General features: G+C 45.5%; 1 long non-coding RNA gene across 1 annotated transcript in view; it reads right to left on the bottom strand.

The window, feature by feature from the left end:
• Nucleotides 1–2,303: 2,303 nt before the first annotated feature.
• Nucleotides 2,304–7,909, bottom strand: part of LOC149442076 (uncharacterized) — a 40,067-nt gene continuing 34,461 nt past the window's right edge. The window contains exon 2 of the long non-coding RNA XR_016307237.1: nt 2,304–2,422. This is a non-coding gene — a long non-coding RNA (uncharacterized LOC149442076). The remainder of the gene's footprint in view (nt 2,423–7,909) is intronic.

Here is a 7,909-nt window from a genome sequence, read left to right as displayed (position 1 = left end):
TGGCCAACTGCGTCAAACTAAACCTTTCTGGCCAAACCCTACTCTACCAAAAGCAAATGCTACTGTGGACACAATGCCAACATGGGGCAAAAAGACACAAAGTGGGGGGAGAGCTGCTAGGTTAAAACCTGGCTACTGACCTTCAAAGCTCTAGAGGATGTGAGAAGCATGCTTCACTAGGGCATCCCGCGCTCTTTGGCTGCAGCTCATGGCCGCTCAGTTTGCCATTAATCTGGACCAGATACTAGGCTCGTACCCCATATTCAGGGCTTTGCACTCCTGTGTCTCTGCGGAGCCTCCGACATCAGAGTGGAGTTTATCCCCCGTTTCAGGGCCTCTCACACTTGTCTTGTAGAGCCTCCAACATTAGCGAGGAGTTCATCCCCTATTTCAGGGACTAGGACGCTACTGTCTAGGACACTGGTGCTGAGCTGGTTCCCTGTCTCAGACATTGGCTTTGGTACCAAGCTCTCCTCCTCTCTACAACAGATTATCCAGAGAAACATCCAACCTTTAGAGAACCTCTAGAGGCTACAGGCGAAAGCTTGACTTTCACCTTCAAGAAATCCCAACAAGTAGCCCAAAGAGGACTCTGTCAGAGCTCCACTAGGGCCTACAGTGCAACCGTTGTCACATTTGTAAAATGGCACCTTTGTGCTCCACATAGACATGGGAAGATCCAGGAACAACCCTCTGCACACTGCTATATATCCTTTCCAGCAAACTTTGCCATAAACATTGAGATTTTTAGTTCACACATATTGCAATACATGTTTAAGCTGGCCAACTGCGTCAAACTAAACATTAAGGCAGCACAAATGCTGGTCAGACATTTAGATGTCTATTTTCCAATGATTGCTGATGCATGCATGTTACCCTACGCCTGTTAAGACCTTAAAATGTACTATGAATGCAGTTAGCCAGAAATTAAACCTATGACTACCAATCTCAAGTACGATCCCTATTCTTGCATGAGAGATTTTCCGAAAAAATGTATGGGTATCAACTGTAGGTGAATTCAAATCTAACTGCAGAATTCAGCGAACTTAAGTAATTTGGACCAAGCTGGCATAAACAAATTTACTTCACTTAACAGATGAAGTGGATGTGAGCGCTATATAAACAGGTATGTCGTCTCAGCCACATACAGCACTGTGTTCCAGCAGCTGTCAAATTGGATTGAGTGCTGCTCAGCCATTCACAGGCGGTTGGGTGCCCTCACAGTCTCCACCTCAGCCTGAGGAACCTTTGTATTCATTCATAGTCCCATAGCCTGAACACAGCAACGCATATGTAGCTGATGCTACATACAGTTTATAGAGGTGCTGCATCTGTTAATGATGTAAACAGTACATTTGGACTAGCTTGGTCCAAACTATTCAAAGTTCGCTAAAACCTGGAGATCAGCTTTAATCGCTCATCCCCAATAATCACACATTTTATGTTAAGATAAATCATACACAAAAGGTAAGACTTTTATCCTTCTCACCTTAAAAACTTCAAAGAGACGAGAGAACTGCTTTCCAACCAAGACATTGAAAACTTTCCCATCTTCTCCACTAAGACGGCTACAAAGGAGGACAAATGTCAAATTATTACACACAAACTGATATACATTACCCTAAATATTTTATTGTGGAATATAATTTCTACTTGAAGGAATATTCACCACTAAATAGTTCTAAAGATCAGAATGGAAGATTATACACCATGGGGTTGTTTTAGCTGAATTTGCTTGCCAAAGAGGTAAAGCACTCTGGCAGCTGTCCGCTCTAGTGTGAATTCAGCCTGAAAGGGTTTTGTTATATCTGCTTGATAAGTGCAAAAAATACCTGTTGATCTTGTTAGAAATCTCGTGAGCTGATAACTTACTGTGCACTCTGCTAACTATTATCTCTAAGGTGTACAGAAGCACTCCCCTCCGGTATGTACAATAAGAGAAGGACAGCATTCTGTTGTCCTGTCTTGTTTCTGCTGATACAAAAGGAAGAGTAGGCATTGTCATCCTACGGCAGTTTTGTTACTGGAGGATCATCAGGGGAAAAAATAAAGGAAGAAAACTAGTGCAGCCACCACATCTAAGGACTAGAAAGCTGCAATATATTCATTTTTTTGTGGCTTAGATGCACTTTAAGAATAGGCTGTTCAACTAGAAAAGTTGGTATTGAGTGAAAACAGCTCCCCTTGTTCACTAACATTTATTGGCTAGGTATTTCTTAGTAAATCAATTCCTGCATCCACTGCAATATTCTGCACCGCAACAATCTGGAATGTTTCTAGCTCCAAAATGCAATTGTACTCACTTTGCAATTGCAAGATAAGCATCTGTCTGTTCTGTATGTGAGGTAGATGTGTCTTCCAAGGTTTCTAGTAAAGGCAAGAGTTGAGCGTTTTCAGGATTAGCAGCCATATTCCCAAAAAACTGCAAAGAAATAAGAAGTCACTTAAAATAATCAGCCCAGTGGTTTGCTACAGTAGGAAATAAATTGTGTTTCTATATCTTACAGTTTTCTTGCTTAGTGCAGCAACTATAGATACAAAACGTTACACTTTTTATCTGCTTGAACACCAGACTGTTTCACCCCCTTCCTGCCCAGGCCATTTGTCAGATTTCAGCGCTGTCGTACTTTGAATGACAATTACTCAGTCATGCAACACTGTACCCATATGAAATTTATATCAATCTGTGAGACAGATAGAGCTTTCTTTTGGTGGTATTAAGTCATTTAGTCACAACTGTTTTTTTTGTTTTGTTTTTTGCACTATATAAAATGGAAAAAAGTTTTGCCATTTCTTCATTTCCGGTCTGTAAAGTTTTGCCAATAATATTTCTTCATAAATGTGGGCCAAAATACATTCTACTACATACAAACTATGGTATATACTGTATATCCATAAAATGATCAATTCTGATGTACTGACTGCCCAACTCATTTCTTGAGGCCCTAAAATGCTAGGACAGTACAAATACCCCCCAAATTACCCTTTTTTTTAAATTTTAAATCAGACAGTCCAAGGTATTTAGTAAGAGGCATAGTAACATTTTTGAAGTTGTAATTGTTCAGAAAATGAAAGAAAAAAAACAAAACAAAACAAAAAAAAAAAACATTTCCCCAAGTTGTCATTTTAAAAAGTTTTTTCACATAAGCAGCATGGGCACACTTACAATTACACCTCAACACATTCTGCTTCTCCTCCTTAGTATGGGGATAGCACATGCATGAGACGTTTTCACAACTTACCCACATGGGGGGGGGGGGGGGCCCAAAATCAAAGTAGAACCTTCAAGCTTTATAAGGGTGTAAATTAGGCATCTCATTTCCTCACTACCTCTCTCATTTATGTAGGCCCTGGAGCACAAGGACAGCAGAAACGCCCAAACGAATAGGACTGCCTGCATGGGGATGCACAGAACTCCTGCCCCCAGTCTGACATCCTTGCAGGTGTACAGCCCCAAATGCAGACAGTGATTTCGGGGACATGCACCTGCACTGATGTTGGATTGGGAAAAGCGGCTGTGTCCATGCAGCTGTTGTGTCCCAATAATCAATGTGACTGCCTGCATGGGATGCACAGAGCACCTGTGCAGGTAAACATGGCCCTTGCACAAGGTATGCATCGATAAGCCCCTTGTGAACAAAACCTTACGTCAACACTGGGGCAGATGTGACATAGCGATGTTCAGGGACACTGACTGGCTGCACTGGTGTGGTAATGGTGTATTTACACTGGGGGGGTTGGGGAATGCTACGGTTGAGTCAAATTTTTACCACCCCTCAACTGTTCCCCCTTTAGCTGGGAGGGCAGCAGTCAGGGAAGTACACATGCTGCAGCAGGAATTTCACCACATTGAGCTCAGCAGGCACTACTAAGGATCACTGTTGTATATAAATGGCCGGACTGTGGCAGTGCAAGGTCGAGTGGCCGGTTATAAACGGCCTCCCCGCCCCCTGCTTTTGCGCGCTCCCTGGGATCGCACAGCACCACGATCCGGTGCCCGCTGTGTCCTCCGGACACAGTGAAACACCGATCGTCATACAGAACCTCTGTGTGAGGTCCCAATCATGTGATCACTGATTGGCCAATCAGTGATCACATGCAAAGAATTATTACTATACAGTATTTATATAGCGCTAAGAGTTTGCTCAGCGCTGTACATTTTAGTGGGGTACAGTAACAATACAATACACGAGGGGTTCGAGGGCACTGCTCCACGGAGCTAACAATCTAGGAGTAAGTAAGATGTCACTTCTGACATCATTGCTTACTACGTGTGAAATCTGTGAATGATCACAGAGATCACATGGTACAAGGCTGTTGTGAACAGCCTTGTACCATGTGACAAGCTGGGACCAATCACAGCTCACACAGTAGTTCTCAATGGATGCAAGAATGTAGTCAGAGAGAAGGAGAAATGATTGCTTTTACAGCCTTTATGGGTATAAAAGCAATCAGTGTAAACAAGAAAATAAAAAATCATCCCCCACAAGTAGTACAGTGTCACCATGGTGACACTGTACTGCTAGAGTGACAGTATGTAAAAAAAAAAAAAATAATAAAATGTAAAAATTTTTTAAAATGATAATTTTTGGTTATAAACTAATTTGGCATTTTTTTTTACTAAAAAGATAACAAAATAAATTTTGGCCAAGATTTATGATGAAATATTTATTTGAAAAATTTTATAAGAAAAACACTCAAAATTTGTGGACTTTTTCATTTACATAGCAAAACAAAAAAAATCCCAGTGGTGAATAAATACCACCAAAATAAAGCTTTATTGGTCTCAAAAAAATGCTAAAAAACATTCATATGGGTACAGTGTTGCATGACCACGCAATTGTCATTCAAAATATGATAGCGCTGAAAGCTGAAAATTGGCCTGGACAGGAAGGAGGCAAAAGTGTCCGGACTTGAAGTGGTTAAATAAAAATGGAGTCTGATATGTACCAGATTCAACCTCTAATAGTATATAAGTCTCTTCTGTCATTCTCAGAGTGGATAAGATATCTTGTTCCTTAACCACATAGCTGGTTATTTATATTTACCACTGCATATTGATATCCAAGAAATTGTCTATTTTAAACTTTACATACTAACTAAATTATACACCACACTTTTGTCAAGGTTTTTTTTTTATCTGATTAATCAAAGCAATAATTGGCCAACTAATCGATTATGAAAACAATCATTAGTAGCAGTCCTATAGGGGTCCCCTTTGTATTGGAGATGTCAGATATTACCCCGTATCCAGGTACTGGAGGTGTCAGGTGTCCCTACCCCTTGTCCTGGTGTTGGCAGTGTCCCATTTGTCCTTGTATTGGAGGTGTCTCCCTGGTGTTGGGAGGGATCCTAGTATTAGAAGTGTGCCCCTAGTGTTAGGTGTCCCCTCCATCCTAGTACTGGAGGTGTCTCCCTGGTGTTAGAGAGTTCCTGGTATTGGTGGTGTACCCCCATCCAGGTATTGGTGGGGAACCTCCCACCCAAGAAATGGCAGTGTCTCTGTGATATTTAAAATACCGCCCCCTCCCCCATTCCATTACTGGATGTATCAGATGCCCCCGTCCCAATAATGGTGGTATCCCCCTGGTATTAGAGTTATCACTTTTCTACCCTGCCCCAGTATTGGAGGTGTCCCCTCCATCCCAGTACTGGAAGTGTTGTCTCCCTGGTGTTGGATGTTCCTCCACCTCCCCACCATTGCAGTATTAAGAGAAGTCAGGTCCCCCTCCACCCTGGTATTGGAGATGTTCTCCTTGTCCTATTATCTCAGGTGTCCAATATCGCCCCCGTGTACTGGAGGGGACCTGCCTCCTGTACTGGTTGTGAAGGTGTCAAGTGTCCCCCCCATCCTGGTGTACTGGAGAGGTGGCCCCTGGTATTGGATGTGTCCTGGTATTAGAGCTGTCAGATGTTCCATGTCCCCCCCCCCCTTCCCAGTTTTGAAGATGTCCCCTCTTTCCCCATATTGAAGGTATCCCCTCTGTCCTGGATTTGGCAGTGTCCACCCCTTTTGCAGCATTGGAGGTGGCCGCTGCCCCCCCCCCCCCAGTACTGGAGTGGCCCCTGGTATTAAAGGTAGCCCCCCCAGCCCCAGTGCTGGAGGTATCCCCCCTGCTGGAGGTGTCAGGTGCCCCCCCTGCCCCAGTGCTATAGATTTCCCCACTGTCCGAGTTTTGGAGGTGTCCCCCCTGCCCCAGTGCTGGAGGTATCCCCCATGCTGGAGGTGTCCCCCCTGCCCAAGTGCTGGAGATTTCCCCACTGTCCGAGTATTGGAGGTGTCCCCCCTGCCCCAGTGCTGGAGGTGTCCCCACTGTCCAAGTATTGGAGGTGTCCCCTCTGCCCCAGTGCTGGAGGTGTCCCCACTGTCCGAGTATTGGAGGTGCCCCCTCTGCCCCAGTGCTGGAGGTGTCCCCACTGTCCGAGTATTGGAGGTGTCCCCCCTGCCCCAGTGCTGGAGGTGTCCCCCCTGCCCCAGTGCTGGAGGTGTCCCCACTGTCCGAGTATTGGAGGTGTCCCCCCTGCCCCAACGCTGGAGGTGTCCCCCCTGCCCCAGTGCTGGTTGTGTGCCCACTGTCCGAGTATTGGAGGTGTCCCCCCTGCCCCAGTGCTGCAGGTGTCCCCACTGTCCGAGTATTGGAGGTGTCCCCCCTGCCCCAGTGCTGGAGGTGTCCCCCCTGCCCCAGTACTGGAGGTGTCCCCCCTGCACCAGTGCTGGAGGTGTCCCGCGCTCTTTGGCTGCAGCTCATGGCCGGTCAGTTTGCCATTAATCTGGACCAGATACTAGGCTCGTACCTCATATTCAGGGCTTTGCACTCCTGTGTCTCTGCGGAGCCTCCGACATTAGAGTGGAGTTTATCCCCTGTTTAAGGGCCTCTCACACTTGTCTTGTAGAGCCTCCAACATTAGCGTGGAGTTCATCCCCTATTTCAGGGCCTCGGACGCTACTGTCTAGGACACTGGTGCTGAGCTGGTTCCCTGTCTCAGACATTGGCTTTGGTACCAAGCTCTCCTCCTCTCTAGAACACATTATCCAGAGAAACATCCAACCTTTAGAGAACCTCTAGAGGCTACAGGCGAAAGCTTGACTTTCACCTTCAAGAAATCCCAACAAGTAGCCCAAAGAGGACTCTGTCAGAGCTCCACTAGGGCCTACAGTGCAACCGTTGTCACATTTGTAAAATGGCACCTTTGTGCTCCACACAGACATGGGAAGATCCAGGAACAACCCTCTGCACACTGCTATATATCCTTTCCAGCAAACTTTGCCATAAACATAGAGATTTTTAGTTCACACATATTGCAATACATGTTTAAGCTGGCCAACTGCCTCAAAGTAAACCTTTCTGGCCAAACCCTACTCTACCAAAAGCAAATGCTACTGTGGACACAATGCCAACATGGGGCAAAAAGACACAAAGTGGGGGGAGAGCTGCTAGGTTAAAACCTGGCTACTGACCTTCAAAGCTCTAGAGGATGTGAGAAGCATGCTTCACTAGGGCATCCCGCGCTCTTTGGCTGCAGCTCATGGCCGGTCAGTTTGCCATTAATCTGGACCAGATACTAGGCTCGTACCCCATATTCAGGGCTTTGCACTCCTGTGTCTCTGCGGAGCCTCCGACATCAGAGTGGAGTTTATCCCCTGTTTCAGGGCCTCTCACACTTGTCTTGTAGAGCCTCCAACATTAGCGAGGAGTTCATCCCCTATTTCAGGGCCTCGGACGCTACTGTCTAGGACACTGGTGCTGAGCTGGTTCCCTGTCTCAGACATTGGCTTTGGTACCAAGCTCTCCTCCTCTCTACAACAGATTATCCAGAGAAACATCCAACCTTTAGAGAACCTCTAGAGGCTACAGGCGAAAGCTTGACTTTCACCTTCAAGAAATCCCAACAAGTAGCCCAAAGAGGA

Source organism: Staurois parvus, unplaced genomic scaffold (assembly GCF_062004578.1).
Source record: "Staurois parvus isolate SC_StPar_1 unplaced genomic scaffold, SC_StPar_1.0 ptg000915l, whole genome shotgun sequence".
NCBI lineage: Eukaryota > Metazoa > Chordata > Amphibia > Anura > Ranidae > Staurois > Staurois parvus.
The sequence above is the reverse complement of the archived record's forward strand: the minus strand, read 5'-3'. Positions and strand labels throughout refer to the sequence as shown.